Source organism: Chroicocephalus ridibundus, chromosome 4, assembly GCF_963924245.1.
Source record: "Chroicocephalus ridibundus chromosome 4, bChrRid1.1, whole genome shotgun sequence".
Lineage (NCBI taxonomy): Eukaryota > Metazoa > Chordata > Aves > Charadriiformes > Laridae > Chroicocephalus > Chroicocephalus ridibundus.
This window is the reverse complement of record NC_086287.1, coordinates 70894949-70910747: the sequence shown is the minus strand read 5'-3', so window position 1 is coordinate 70910747 and position 15799 is coordinate 70894949. Positions and strand designations below refer to the sequence as shown.

Genomic DNA, 15799 nt, shown 5'->3' with positions numbered 1-15799 from the left:
GAAGTCTAATTAAACAAGGGGTTGCCGATTGCTTCCAGAAGTCCCATCACTTCTTGGAGCTGGTGAGCTCAGCAATCGCAAAATGCTGCTGGTGTTGCTGCTGCTGGGACATGGGGGTACAGGTGGGAAATGAGTTCACTGCCTGCTTTCACTTATGTTGCTCATAGGCCGCCGCACGCCTTCAAATCCAGATTTTCAGTGGAATTTCCTAGGACACGGGAAGCCAAAGAAATAAAATATGCCATTTCTGTATCTCTTCTCTGAGCCTAATCCACAAAAAAAGCCCAAATCTTCCTTGCTTTCGGTGAGGAGACTACCAGCACAACCGCAGGCAGGGAGGAAATACTCCTCTGACTTCTTCATTTCAATTGCAAAAAGCCTTTTAGCAAAAGCCCAATTGAAATGCAGATAAGTTTCTTCAAAGGCTAAGAAAGAAATAAAATTATCTGAATGTCATAACCATGTTGCCTAACATGGATAAAGGATTTAGAAGGGGGGGGGGAAATACTACTAAAAATAAGTTATGAAGGGTATGTAAGGTATTGATGTACAGCACATGGTTTAAACTGTTAATCATTGAACGGATTCCAGTGTAAAAATAAAGAGACTGAAGCTGCACATAATGGAGGAGTTGCTCTATTTATAAACTTCTCTGTGCAAAGGGCAGGCGAGGGCCGGGACGAGCAGGCAGCGGAGGCAGAAGGGCCACTGCTAGGGAGCCTCTATTTTGGGGGAAAATAAACAGTTGTTGTTTTTTTTTAAAATATATTTATTTTTTTTTAAGCGCTTTGTCAACAAAACCAAACCAAGTCGTCGGAGAGCCCGTGTGCCCCAGCCACGTGAGCAGCATTTACAGCTCCCGCATGTGACAGCTCTCCCAATTTAGCCAGTAACTGACTCCCTCTGACCTGTAATAACACCGCTCCCAAATTAGAGCCCTCAATTTGACTTGGCTCCAGTCCTTCCCTCCCAGAGACATAAAGCATCCTTTCCCCCCACCACCACCACACACACACCCCGGCTCCCCGAACATTCATAATCCCGTCCTTTCGCACTGCCAACTCAAACGCATATTTAGCCTTTTCCTATTTTTTTTTTTTTTGGGGGGGGGGCAGTTGCAGAGGGACGGAGCCAGGGTCGAAGGGAGTGGAGGCAGCTAGGGGTAGGGAAAAAGCCCGGTGGAAAAACACCAAGAGACAAAAACAACAACAAAATCAGACAAAAATTCCAAGTTGGTGACATTCAGCTGGAAAAGCTCAATGACTCACATGCAAATAAAATCTGCCTAAATTCACTGCTGCATGACGCAGGCCACTGGCTTCAACATAAAAAAGGCCAGGATGAAATCATCCACAATTAAATCGGAGCTTGGAAGGCTGCAAAAGCAGCCGCATCAGCGCGGTTCCCTCGGCTTAATAGGAAACACAAAGGAAGGAAGTTCAGCGGAGTGAGAACATCCCCCTTTTTCCCCTCCTTTCCACCGACACCTCGTGCCATCAGTCATCCCCAACCGTCGGCGCAGCTCCTCCGGCATCACACGTCGGCGCTCGGCTCCGGCAAGCTGCTCACTAGCGGGCGGCTGCCAGCTTTTAATGGGCTTTCCTGGAATACTAAGCTCAAAAGTTAAAATAAAAATAAATGTGGCTACGTAGGAAGGCAACCCCCACACACATACACAACTCCACACACACCACCACCACCAGTCAGCGATTTCTTCCAGAGATTTCTGCCCTGTCCTTTGCAGAATGGTATGATGTATTGTGTAATTAACATTTACAAACCCTGGACCAAATCCAGTCCCTCCCCGAATCCCACATACACGCGAGGAGGGGGAGAGGGATTCAAATCTTAAATTCTTAGGTTTTTCTCTTGCATCACAACAGTGCCTTTAAACCTCAGGAGTTTTCAAATGCTGTCTGGAGCCGCTTCATAGAAATGCACTTGCAAGTGACCCTCTGGTCGCAGCAGGGAATGGGGCGCAAGGGGTTCCCAGGCAATGGGAAACAAGGGATTCCCAGGCAATGGGGTGCAAGGGGTACACCAGCACCTGCACCAGGCTCCACGTCCCAACCAACCCCTCCCAACATTCATGGGGTTGCGCCACGAACCAGGTCACTGGCCTCCTCCGGGCTAAAAATAACACCAGGAGTGGGGGAATAAACTAAAAAAAAGGTCATTTTAACCTAGATCGGGATGCTGATGGGACTCACAGCACGGCTCCACAAAAGTCTTTTGCTGCTGAGAAGGGAAAACCATCCTTTAAGTGAGCGTTGGCCCCTCTGCACCCTGAAAAGCTACTCCAGGGAACAACCAGCGAGCATCCATCCGGGATGCAGGAGGACAGTGCCCCGGGCAGCCGGAGCAGCCACAGCCAGCGGCTCATCGCACCTCATTTCACCGAGGAGTCCACAGAAATGAAGCAACCGCTGCACATTTATTGGGAAAGCAGGTGCTTGAGCCTTTACAGGTTTCCCCACCACCACCACTGGGGCTGGCTTGGTTGTCCTGGGGATGAATGGCGGTGCTGCGCTGCCGAAAGGTCCCAGCCCCAGCTGAGAGCTCCTCAGCTGAACGGGTCCATAAAAGGGAACTGGGAGACGCGAGCCTCCTGCCAGAGAGCCTACATTTGCTCTGGAGAAATATGCACCTCCCCGGCAGAGAGAAAATAAATAAATAAATAAATAAATAAATAAATAAATAAATTTAAATCTATAGAGAGGTCTGCAAGCGGGGGAAGGGTTGAAACCGCCTGCAGAAGGACACCCGACAGAGCCCAGGCCATCTGGTCACCCACCCTGCGCAGAGCCACGGCCCTCCTGCGCCACCAGATGCTAATTCCTTTCATCCCGCCCGGCCCTCGCTGGTGTAATTTTAGGTCTGTGAATAGGACCATCTGCCTTTGAGATGCTCGTTTATTTTTGGCTGAGCCCTCCCTTTCACCACTCCCTTCTTAAAGGAAGTCCAAATCGGGCACCGTTGGAAACGGTGTTTCTTGTCTGGTCCTCTAATCACCAAGCATTAACGAGATATCTACAGCATGCTCTGTAACGCCGCCGCTCATAAAATTGGGGGGTGTCATTATCTTCACAAGCGTTTTGCAAACACTTTTGCGTTCCTCCCCACGGTACCACCACAAAGTAGTAATTATTCACTTCCCTCTGAATATGGTGGGCTTGGTCCAGCATCCTGGAGCTCGGCCAAGACGCGCTCAGCAAAATTTAACACGTCCAAAATAAAGATAAAACAAACTGGTTCCTATCTTTGGATGCTGGGGGACTGCTACCGTCGCTTCCTGTCCCACAGCAGACGTGGAAATGTTAAAAATAAAAAGAAATGCTGGAACCACACTGGCCAATAATGTAATTTCCACGTAGTAAGAGGAAACACGACGCCTGGAGAAAAAGGAGAGGAGTTTTAAGGAAAAGTTTTGCTATGAATGAAACTCACTGTCATCATCTGCCGCTGCTCTTAGCAAAACGCTGCATGAAAATGCTGCAAAACCCCCCTCATGCCCCAGCTGCCTCTGGCGCTGCCAGGCACCACCGAGCCCTGCAGAAAGAGGAGACCAGGAGCTGGAGGGAGAAGGCTGTGTGCAACGTCACGTCCATGGCTGCTGGCACTGGGCTTTCAAAACTCGTGAACCTGGAGCAGATGCCTGCACCCCTCAACAAAGCTTCTCCCCCAGAGCAGAAAGGAGCTGGGAGAGGAGAACCTCATTGGTGTCCCCAGGTTGGTTTTTTCAGGTGGGTCTGAGCGTGCCACAGCACGCTCCTGGTTGGGGTGACTGTATGGAGCCCCCCCACCGCAGCTGCACAGGGACAAGCCCTGAGATCACAGCAAGGCCATGGGGACCCCCACCACGCCAGGGGCTCATCCCACCCCTGGGGATGAACGTTGGATCCTCCTCCATGCCCCAGCCAAAGGCCCTCAGGAGCACCGCAAGGCAGCGCGGGACAAGGGGCTGAGTCTGTGCATTCAACACTTACAAATACTTAAAGGGTGGGTGTCAGGAGGATGGGGCCAGGCTCTTCTCAGTGGTGCCCAGGGACAGGACAAGAGGTAATGGGCACAAACTTGAGCATAGGAAGTTCCACCTAAACATGAGGAGGAACTTCTTTCCTTTGAGGGTGGCAGAGCACTGGAACAGGCTGCCCAGAGAGGTGGTGGAGTCTCCAACTCTGGAGACATTCCAAACCTGCCTGGACGCGTTCCTGTGCAACCTGCTCTGGGTGACCCTGCTGTGGCAGGGGGGTTGGACGAGATGATCTCCAGAGGTCCCTTCCAACCCTACGGTTCTATGATTCTGTGATCTGCCAGCCAAAAAAGGATTATTCTCCTTTCTTTGTTAAGATTTCCATAAGCGTTTGGGGTGGGTGGGAAGCACGCTCCTGCCCCCCAGGTAACCCCTTCCATGACAAATTGGCTTCTTGCCCAAATGCAGCTTGTGCAGCTCTCCCGAGACTTCTTTTTTAAAAAAAAAAAAGATAAGCAAGGTTGTGGTTTGGTCTGAGCTTTGTCCCGGTCCTCAGCTTTCTTGGGAACCTCAGGAGCTACGGGGCATGGAGTCTACTGCTGGAAACCAGCACCGGACAATGGAGAACGTCCATCGGGGGGAGCCCCTCTTGCTGCACGCACCCCACACACCGAAGAGCAAGAGCCTGTTCCGCAGCCAAGCTCCTCACAGGGAAAACGTACCCAGGACTTTGAAAAAAACGAAACTTTTTGTGCGATGCTCAAGGTGTAAAAATCAAGCCCTGTCTGTGGCTGGCCACATCGCTCTGCCCTGCGGGAGCCTGGGGCAACACCTGGCTGCTCATCGCTTCAAACCCTCTGCCGCAAATAAAATAAAAAAAAAAAAAAAAACCAGTTCAATAGATTTGATTGCATCCCAGATTCGACAAGATTTCCTCCCTGCCTAAAAACTGACATATTTTGCTTTGGCTTGAAATTACGATGAACAGCGAACCACAATGGTTTGGGTGCAAACCGAGGACGAGCAGACGCCCACACGTGCGCGCACACACTGCGTGTTCGGGGTGCGGAAGCCCCAGGAGGAGCTGGGCAGTGCAGACATCCATCCCTTCCCCTTCCTGCTATTCGCATCACCCAGCAGCAAAGCACTTGACCAAAGCCAGCGGATGAGTCACCCCGAGGAGGAGACTTTCTCATTTCACCCGCTTTGATCCTGCCCTGAAGTGCCAACGTCAAAGAGGAGGGAGGGAGGGCTGGGGGCTGACTCAGGGAGGACAGGAAAAATCTGTGCATCTCTAACACAGACATTCAAAGCAAAGTGAAACTCCTTTTTTTTTTTTTTTAAACAAACCAAAACAAAACCCCAAGTGGGCTGGAAGAGCTGACTCTCACCAGTTAACAGCTTGTACCAGAGCGGCGGTACCAGCCCTCGGCTGACTCCCTGTATCTTTGCCAGCTGTAACAAGCTCTCACAAGGCAGGAAACACCGGATTAAAAAGCACCTTTCACCAGGGAATTCACCGCGGTTTAGTGCTGCCCGCCGCTGGCACGTCAAGGCAGCCGGCTTGTCTTTCCTTTATAACCGGCCTCGCTTTTTGCTTCTCTTATACCTACAAAATGCTGCAGGACCTCAAAACAAAGAGCGACATTGCTCCCGCAGAATAAAACTGCTGTTCGCCCCATTTTTATTTATATTTCACAAAAAACATCCCAGGAGCTGCAAGGCTTCGTTTGGAGCGCGGGGGGGTTAAAACTATCTGGCGGTGCCGCAGCCACAGCTACTTCACCGGGAAGGTTTCCACGATGCTCCTTCCATCGTGAACACAACATGACACGGGTCAACGTGGACATTTAACGTAATGAACACAGAAGAACGGATGATCCTTGCAATCCCACGTTCCCACTGCTCGGCTGGCTGGTTTGGCCATGCATGGTGCCGAACACCCCAGCTCCTCTCCCGTAATAGCTGCTGCCTACGTAAGTCCCAAAAATTATGTTGAGGAGCCCAAAAAACTCGTACAGCCCCATTTTGCCACAGTTTATATACTAATGGGTGTTGGGGACAGTTGGCAGCAGCTGATGTAGCTCCAACAGCTACTGGTGGTCCAAGGGTTGGTGTTATCAACCCTGGCCACCAGCGTCAGGGCAGGCAGAAAGGGGGAGCGAAAGCAAAGATCATCCCTGAACACCTGGTGAAATATCGCATGGCTGAAGTGGGACAACATTTTCCATTTGACTGCAAAATCTCCACGTAACATGACGTGTTTGAGCCATAAGACCGACGGAGAAAACCAACCGCTCTCCCAGCTCCCAGCAATGATGACTTCCACACTTCTTAGAGCCTGAAACCTGAAAAGCTTTTACCATTTCTGCAAATTTTCAGCCAAACCAAAGTCCTTCCTCCTCCCTCCCTAAAACGTCCATTTTCAACTACCAAAAAACCACAAGAATGCCTTAAGAGTTAAATTTCTCGACGAAATTCCGTAATATTTGGGAATAAACTTTCATTTTTTTGGGAATAAACTTTTCAATAAATAAAATGGAAACCAGGTATTTTTGTGGAGGGAGGAACGGATTTTCCTGCAGACGAAAATCCCCTCCTGTGCATCCTGGTTTTTGCCCCTGAAGAGCAGGAACACGCTGCAATAACCCACATGGAAAGATTCCACCTACACTGCACAGAAGTGATGGACATGAGAAGCGACAGGGTTTCTGGAAGCTGCTGACCCCTGTCTTACCCTCCAGGCTATTGATTACAGCCGATCAGCAACCGCGCTACTCAAGCGGCTCCGAGCCGATCTGCAGCGACACCGTGGTAAATGCGCAGAAATCTAGTAAATTAGGAGAGCTACGCAATGCTCGCTGGGATTCTGCAGGGGATAAATCACGCCTCACCACTCCTGGCAGTCATGGTACGTTGTCCCCGCGATGCCTCAAGCCCTAATCGCATGCCCACGAACAGCGTGTTAAAACAAGCTAGATCCTCAGAAATGGGGCTGGAAGCTTTTCTTGGCCAGAAGCAAAGTTGGAAAAACGTGGCAAGATGATGAGCAACCAAGCACACAGATGCATTGGTGCGAGGAGCAGCTTACGTGCTGCTGGGGACCATGGGGAAGGTCAACATGCTACCACCTGGTTCAAAGCTGAGCCAAGAGAGGCTTAGTCTGGACATTAGGTCAAACACTGGAACACGCTTCCTAGAGAGGTGGTTGATACCCCAAGCCCGTCAGTGTTTAAGAGGCATTTGGATAATGCCCTTAATAACATGCTTTAACTTTTGGTCAGCCCTGAATTGGTCAGGCAGTTGGGCTAGATGATCGTTGTAGGTCCCTTCCAACTGAAATTATTCTGCTCTGCTCTACTCTACTCTACTCCACTCCACTCCACTCCTATTCCCATGCCATCCCATGCAGCTGGGCTCCGCTGCAGGCAAGTCTACCCTGCAGAAGGACCTGATTGCCCAATACCTCCAGAAATTTGGACTCTGGCTGGAGAGGTGCAACGTGCACCCACCCAGCACAGAAGAGCCAGAGAAAGGCTTTGGTGCATCGCAATACGGCAATAGCATCGTTCCGCCCAGCGCGATGTCTGCAACCTCCAGCTCACGGGGAGATGTGGTCTACACCCCCGTTCCCCGTAGCGAGAGTGAAGCTCCAGCACTTCCCAGCTCAAAGGGATTCCCACAACTGCTCAGGTCCTCCAGGTCTCCAACCGTCCTTATGTGGTGTGAAGGGAAACTTTGGGATGAGGTTCATACAACTCCGAGCTATCATCTCCCTCCTCTGCCTTTCTACTGTGTCTCCTCCCGGTATTAGGAGGAGATGGTATTTCTTAGCTAATGTAAACCCAGCATGGTATTTCACGTAGAGGGCTGCTTTTGCAGTCCGTAGCCTTTCACTAAAGCCTGCGGGCAACACTGTTCCACCAGCTACTCCAGGTTTGCTCCTTGAGGAGCAATGCCTTAAGGAGCAGGGAACTGGAAGCTCTGCAGCTCCCGCACGCTGGCCACCCCATAAAGAAAAGCACTGACGTGAGTAATGCTCACAAAGCCTCCGCTCCTCTTCTGGGCTTCTTTACGAACAGCAACACAGCGAGAGACTTGTTAAAGGCAGAAAACTGGACACCGGGAACAAATTCCCTGAGCTGCCACTTCCCGCAGTCCCCTTGCTGCTGTGGAATATGCACATACAGTCACTGCACAACAAATCGCTATTCTCAACGTGAAGCAGCGCGACAAGAAAAACTGCAAAATAAATAGTGGGAAGTTTTATATAGAAAAGCAGCAGGAGGGAATGTTATTCCCAGCGACGCTTCTCCATCAGATGCTGACAATCCGTTCGGAGCATGAAGTGGCACCAGGCTCTGCAGGACCAGCCCGCAGCAGCACTGGGAGGAGCTGGGGAAGGCGGTGAGAAGCCCTGGTTTCCCAGTCCCACCAAATACCACCAGGGCAAAACTGGAAACCAGTTTTGGGGGAGAGATGATAGATGCACTAAATTCCCGGCTTGACAAAGTGACCAATGCGAGGCCACGCTCAGGTTTCAGATCTTCTAACGGCCACCACTGTTTGCAGAAGGAAGTTATTTCGGGGTGAAACCTGAGTGGCTCCCGGGGCAGCCGGCACAAAGGCTGCGAGAAGTCCCTTGTCACTCTCCCTGGGAGGCAGCTGCCAGGGACCTGCCTGAAAACCAGCCTTGGCGCTGCCTGACCTGGGACAGTTGCCTCTCTCCTACATCCCCCATGTCGCTGATGCCAACCTGGATGGAACAGGATGCCGAACGCAAGATAAGATAGGATAAAGGGAAGGGAAGGGAAGGGAAGGGAAGGGAAGGGAAGGGAAGGGAAGGGAAGGGAAGGGAAGGGAAGGCAAGGCAAGGCAAGGCAAGGCAAGGCAAGGCAAGGCAAGGCAAGGCAAGGCAAGGCAAGGCAAGGCAAGAGAAGGCAAGGCAAGGCAAGGCAAGGCAAGGCAAGGCAAGGCAAGGCAAGAGAAGGCAAGGCAAGGCAAGAGAAGGCAAGGCAAGGCAAGGCAAGAGAAGGCAAGGTAAGGCCAGGCAAGGCCAGGCAAGGGAAGGCCAGGCAAGGGAAGGCAAGAGAAGGCAAGGCAAGGCAAGGCAAGGGAAGAATATTCTTTATTTTCTCCCAGGATCCAGAGGACTTTCACCCCCTGCATGACTTCCTAACCTCCTTTCCCCTCGGCCACGCTGCGAGCCCAGCACAAGCAGCAAGCACTCCTGCTCACAGGAGTTGCCGTGGACAGACCGATCTCGCTGCTTCGTTAGCACGCAGCAAACTGCCCACAAAAGCAGCGGAGCTGCCAGGCTGGAGCGCGCCAGCATCTCCTTCATCCTCAGCCCGGCCTTTCCTCTTTCAAGTGCTTCCACAGGAGTTTAAAGGCTCTGCGCCTTTGAGTGGCGGCACCGGAGAAGTGGCAGGACATGCTGTCAATGGAAGACGAGTGACAAAGTCAGAGCTCTTCAACCCCCGCTGTCCTCTTCGACATCGGGGCTGTCATTTCCCACTGCTCCGTATCACAATGATTTTCCACTATACCAAATGAATGCAGAAGCGGCTTAAAAACCATTCCCCCATCCTCAACCGCCTCATCCAGCAGTGCAAGAACAGCCTGGTGCGGTGGTACAGAACCATCTCCCTGGGACTCAAATCTGCCCCTGGGTGGGGAACATCCAGGGGGACGCGCGCACATCGCCGGTCACGACGTGACCCACCGCTGGTGTTTCACAGGGCTCTGCATTGCTGATGGGATCGGGACCCAGCCTCCCTGCCGGGCTCACACAGGTGCCCATCAGCCAAAACTGCTCCTGCGGCAACTCACCCCCTCCAGCCGGGGACCTAAAACCGCCTGTCCGCCCGCCCGAGGGGAGGAACTGCCCATGTGGCAAGGGGATGGGGGAGGTTTGGGCTTTGAGAGAGGGGAAAAAAAACATTAAAATGCTGGGGAGGAAAAAAGCAACCCAATCCCTGCGAACACTTCTGCCGCTTTCTTTTCTTTGAGGCATTTTCTGGGTAACCCCGTGAAACCGGAGGTGCCCCTCAGATGCTGTGCAAAGCTTTCATTAAATGAGCTTTTTCTCTTCTTGCAAGGAAAAGCTGGTTTCTCCACCCTGGCTAAACAGCTTCACTGCCCTGAAATGCAACCCACTTCCAGCTCTCCCAGCGTCGGGGATTACTGGGTTACAGATACGAAACCAGTTTCCGGGATACTTGCACCACAGCCTCCAAATTCTGTCGTGGTCTGGACTGCACGGGCTGCTGGTTTTAATATTTTCGGATGCTGAAATCAAGGCAAGCTCACTGCAAGTCCCAGCAATTTTCTTTAACCCTTTTTTTTTTTTCCAAATTTTCCACGAAGCTGCCGAAGGGGCGCAGCCGCGGCGTGGGAGGACACACAGACGGCTCTGGGGCGCAGCTGGGTCCTTCCATCCTCTGACCTCTCAGCACACTATTTCTAATAGCCTGATGGGGCTGCCTTAAAATACAGTTGCTTCTAATCTCTAGTCACGTAAAGACCACGTGAACTTACTTTTCAGTATGGAAATACATCTATTATGAATATAATCTATGGCTTGGCATTATTCAGTGAGATTAATGAAGCATCCTCGCTTCTAAAGACAAAACATCTTTCCAAATACTTCCTATATACATATGGCTCGTTCAGAGTTTCTGCATTATTCCTCTGTAACGTTAGGGCACTCTTGTAACAGCTTTCCCTCAGCGGTGCCCTCCATGGGGGCTGCTCCAGGCCAGGACGAGGAGACCCAGACCCACCTTCTTCTCCTGAACAGGAGAGTGTAAATCCTCTGGGATTCACCAGATGAATGGGGCTGGGACTTCTCTACATCATTTCTCCTCAGAAGTCTCCTAGCCTTTCACAATGGAGGCTTACCTTCGAGCCTGCCCCTGAAGGAATTTTCTGGGCAAAACCATGAGGGAGGTCAAGCTGATGCTGGTGATGACAAACATGTCCGACGGACGCAACTCAGCTTTGCAACTGGCCATCCACTGGGTTGCCAACACCGCAGGTTGGCTCCTGGTCCTTTTCTGACCATGGATCGATGAGACCCAGAAAGCCCTGAATGATTTGTACCTTTCCGGGGCAAAACACCTCTCCACCTCACATAGTGAAGACCTGCAACAGCTCTCAAGATCCAAGTGACATGGGTGCTGGGCTGTCCTCGGGAGCTCTTGGTCCTGCAGCACATTCTTTGCTACAGTCTGGTGCTGGTGACTCTCTGGGTATCTTGCCAGGCAACTTTCCCCAAATTTCTACGAGAAGCCAAGGCTGCCCACATAAGAAGTAGCATCTGATCAGCCAGTGCATGACTTCGAGTAAGGACATGTTTGTCATTTCTTCCTGGCCTATTTCACAAGCTTTGTGGCTACTGTTTTGCCCCGGACACCTTCACAACACATGGGGTGAGGCCTTAAAGGAGAAAACAAAAAGCTTTCTGGCAACGTGATGGCAGCCAGATATCAAAGCCATGGGCACCAGCTCCCTCGAAACTTCAACACCAACAGGCAAGAAGACCCCACCCAAGAGCCAACAACAGGAAAGTCAACCTGGCTGCAGACTTGAAGTGCCTTGATGCTGTAGACTCCTGAAAAACATTCCTCTTGTGATAGTGCTGTGCCCGATGAGCCAATATGGGGAGACAGGACCTACCTGATAGACCGCTACTTTAGGATCATCCAAACCAAGCCCACCAGGGAGTCAGCGTTACCCTTTCAGTGCAGAACACGCGGTCCCCAACCTTGGACACAGCCCTGCAGAGCACTGGAGATCTGGACCGGGGCAATGCTGTCTTGCGTTGCCCAAAACGAGACTCAGGTGCAATGCTGCCCACACGTCACACCAAGAGAAACCTGCCACCAACCTCACTCTGCCTCAGAGAATCGCATCTCCTGCGCATTCAGAGCTAAAGAAAACCCTCGGTGACAGTAGAGGACCAGGCAGGGAAGAAGGCAGCAAACACCTCCATCACTGCATGAAATCACATAAATCCTCAGCGACCAGCACTCGGAAACGTGCTTTTGGTCTCAGGTTATGCCTGTAGCGCCTCTTTGGTGAAACCTGTCTTTCGTAAACAAAATCTAGCCCAGGTGACAAAGAGGGTAATCAAACATCTCTGCTTGCTACTGAATTTCCCACAATAAACAGCACATTCACGGTATCTGCCCAAACTTTGCTCATCCTCCCCAGCCACCACCACCTCAGCCATTCGATTGCTGGTGTCCTCCAGCAAAGTGTGTCATGCCATCTTCGTCATCCTCACCACATTACCGTAGCAAACCAAAACCTTTGCTTCGGCCAAGACCGCCGCCTTGCTAAGGGCGTTATTGCACAGGATAGAAAGATAACTCCAGACCCAAAGATGTACACTTCATGGAAGAGCTCTTCATGACCCTGAGGAGCAGACTGGAAAACATCACCTCTATTGACCAGCACCTACAGTAGACAAATTCACGGTTCCCACAGAATTATCTCCAGTTAAGACAGAGAAGGCCAACTCCTTCAGCCTCCCACCCGCAGCCCCACGTGTCCCGCAGAAACCACGGCTCCCACAGACTCATCCTCATCGTGTAATGAAAGGCCAGCTTCCAGGCAGCAGGGAGGACTCAGTGCAATGTGCTGGAAGGAGTGTTAGTTTATGCATTAGGGAAAATTTGTTTGCAACAAGGGCGACAAAGCACTGGACCAAGGAGCTCGCATCATCTTCTTCATAGAAGAGTTTAAGAGCAGAGAAGACAAGTGTGTCCAAAATGGCCCAATGCTACTAGTGCAGGAAGACAGGTAAGTCATCTCAGTGCTCTTTCCAGTAGTCTATATAGGAGTTCCCTTCAGTACCTTCATATACAATACAAAGATAAAAAGATTCATTCCGAAAATTGAAAGTGAATCAGTCCAAGGGGCGGCTGCTCTGCTTGTTCTTCTTGAGGATCCTGCACACATCAGATGATGCTCCCTCTGCAAAGCAAGGGAGGACTGTACATCTCCACATGCATCTTCTGCAAAGAGGTTCAAAGGAGTTTGTTTGAACTCCTCACAGAGGTGCAGAGATCCTCCTCGGCTGAGCCGGACTGTCGGCTCCGTGTCATTCAACAGAAATGGGGTAATTTACACCTCCTGAGACAGTTTCTCACCTCCAGCAGTTGAAACCACCCAGCCAGTCCTATGCTTACGGTCAACAAGTTTCTCCACCTCCTCTGCAGTTCAGCAAAATTGTTTTTAAGATCCTTTGCGTAGAATGTCAGCTACGTTTACTTAAAAATAAATACATAGAACAAAAAGTGCTTTTCTTGACCTTCCTGAGGCACGCGGGTTTGATTAGAAGGCGTAGGGCCGGTGGGGAGGGAAGTCTTGCTGATCAGCTACGGTAGGTGATACGACTGAACATCTGAAAGACTGGAAAAATAGCTTTAGAAAGCATTAGCTCCCACACTTCCATGTAATCAGATATGAGGCTAGCCAACAAAATCCTGGTTTTAATAGCCAGTCCAAGTTTTACTTGGCTGGCAGACAAGACTGGCTTTCTGTTTTTTAACTCCAGCATAAGTCACTCTTGAGAAACAGATTTTGCCTGCGTCGTATTTTAAACAAGTCAATAAAAACGTGATTGAGAGGAGTTAGGATTAAAAGGCTGGGGTGAAGTTTTTCCATTTCTTATTCCTGAGCAAACGTGATACTCCCATCTATCTGTCTGGCATGTACAAAGCCTGTCTAGAGCAGCTCCTCTGGAGTATGTGTGATCCCCCAGTGATTTATGAATGATTTTCCATCACTCCGAGTGGATAAATTCTGGTTTATAGCTATCTTATTGACATGCTCTTTGTATCATGCTGCCCTTTCCCTTAAGACCTTTGTGTCTGCACAGGTGAGACAGCGGCTCACAGGTAAGACTCTACATGGAGAAAAAAGGGTGTCCACCCCAGTGAATTTCATGTATTCAACAGGAAAGGAATCAGAGCTTCTGTCGTTAGCATCCTTCAAAAGAAAACACCTGTTTCCAGGGCACAAGGAGAAAAAGGATGCCAACAACTCGGCAATTTTATTTCTATCAGATAAACGGTTTTCAGGCAGGCAGTTATCCCTGCAAAGCTAGGATAAATATGCAAGACCACTACGATTAAAGGATGTTAACCAAAAAGCTAGATATGTGCAGTCTCAACTAATATATACATAATACATGCACTTATTTGGACGACTAGGCAAGTTTCCCGGGAAAAGATCATTCTAAACGTCTAAAGACAGAGCCCATTCGTATTGCAATGTATTCTTACAACACAGTACTAGAGGATGCATTATTACAAATGGGATTATTTTTTTGTCTTCACAGGTCAATTAAAAAACCCAACAGGTTGCTAGGAGCCCTTGAAGGCTTTATTTCTTTAATTATTTTTTTTTTCAAACCAGCCATCCACGGATCGGGGATGCCGGCATCCCTGTGACCGGCCGGGCAGAAGGCACGGCAGCACATGAGATACCGCAAACACATGACCACAGATCTAAAAATACTCTTGCAGTATCGTGGCAAGCCTAGAATAGACCCGGGGAGAGGGGGGGAGGAACATGGATGAAGCCGTTGCAACAGGATTTTCTTTGTTTTATCTTTTCCCACCTACCGAAGGCTGCAACTGCGGAAGACCAGCCCTGCGAGATGAAGCTACGTGCTTGGCTCCCTGCAACATCCATCCCTGGAATGGCTTGCCGGCAGCAAGCTCTCCTGCTTCCCCCGGCTGCACCGGTACCTGGGAAACCAGCAGCAGGACGGGCTGCTTGGGCATCACTGCCTCATTGCTCATTTTGGCACCTTTTGCAAGAAAAACGAGTGCAGTGGTTGCGGCTGGAAGTCTTCCTGCGACACTGGGCTCCCCACGGGGAGAGGAGGGCACTTGTAAGAGCACGAGCGAGCGTCTTCCCCAGCTGAAGGGATCAAAAATCCTATTGAAGGCAAAGAGTTATTGATCTGCTTGTCCCAGCATGGGGAGGGAAAAAAAAGTACGGGTCTGTCTAGCACATGCACCTCTGAACGTGGAGCGCGAAGAAAGGTCCTGCCAGGTGCTGCTCAGAGGTAACTTCATAGGGAAGGAGTAAAGAGAGATCACAGACACCGCCGGGTAACCTAAGGGCCTGCCACGAGGCTGTAACATCCCATCTTCTTCCCAAAAAGGTATCAGCATTTTCAGAACACGCGTTTTGAGAGAAGGCTGGAGCCTGGGCAAGAAATGCCGCAGGTCCGGGGAGAGACGCCTCCCACGCCAGCTAAAAAAAATAAAACCCACCAAAAAAACCACAGGATAAGACTATTCACAGATTGACGAGCCGGTCAAGGTGAGGGCCAGGCAGGGCTGTATGGTAGTCATTCACTCTTAATTCAAGAGAGTAAAGAGAATCGTAGACCCGGGGAGCCCCGCACTGTGCTCTGTAGCACCTACACCAGGAACCCTGCAGGAAGGTGACACCCCTGACCTTAACCCCATGCAGAATCCAGCCGAGCCCCTGGTAAGCTGGTGCAAAGCTTAATTACACGACGAGCTAAAAACCCAAACCCCATCTCCACCCTGAATGTCTCCAGCATCCACTTGTAACCCTTCGTGTTTTTAAAACCGGCTACCAACTGCTCGCCTCGGTATTTATACATGGTTGGATCAATTCCCCATGTCATCCTGGATAAACTAAATAGACCGATTTTCCTTAATCATTCCCCGGAACGCAGGTAGCCACAAACACTTCTCCCAGGTGCACTATCTGCTGACATGGGGACTAACGCAGAGATTTATCCCCCAGGCAGCGCATCTTTTATTCATCGCT

At 50.5% G+C, this 15799-nt stretch overlaps 1 protein-coding gene across 5 annotated transcripts in view; it reads right to left on the bottom strand.

The window, feature by feature from the left end:
- SAMD4A (sterile alpha motif domain containing 4A) overlaps window positions 1–15799 on the bottom strand; it is a 106904-nt gene that overhangs the window by 52456 nt on the left and 38649 nt on the right. The window lies entirely within an intron of this gene.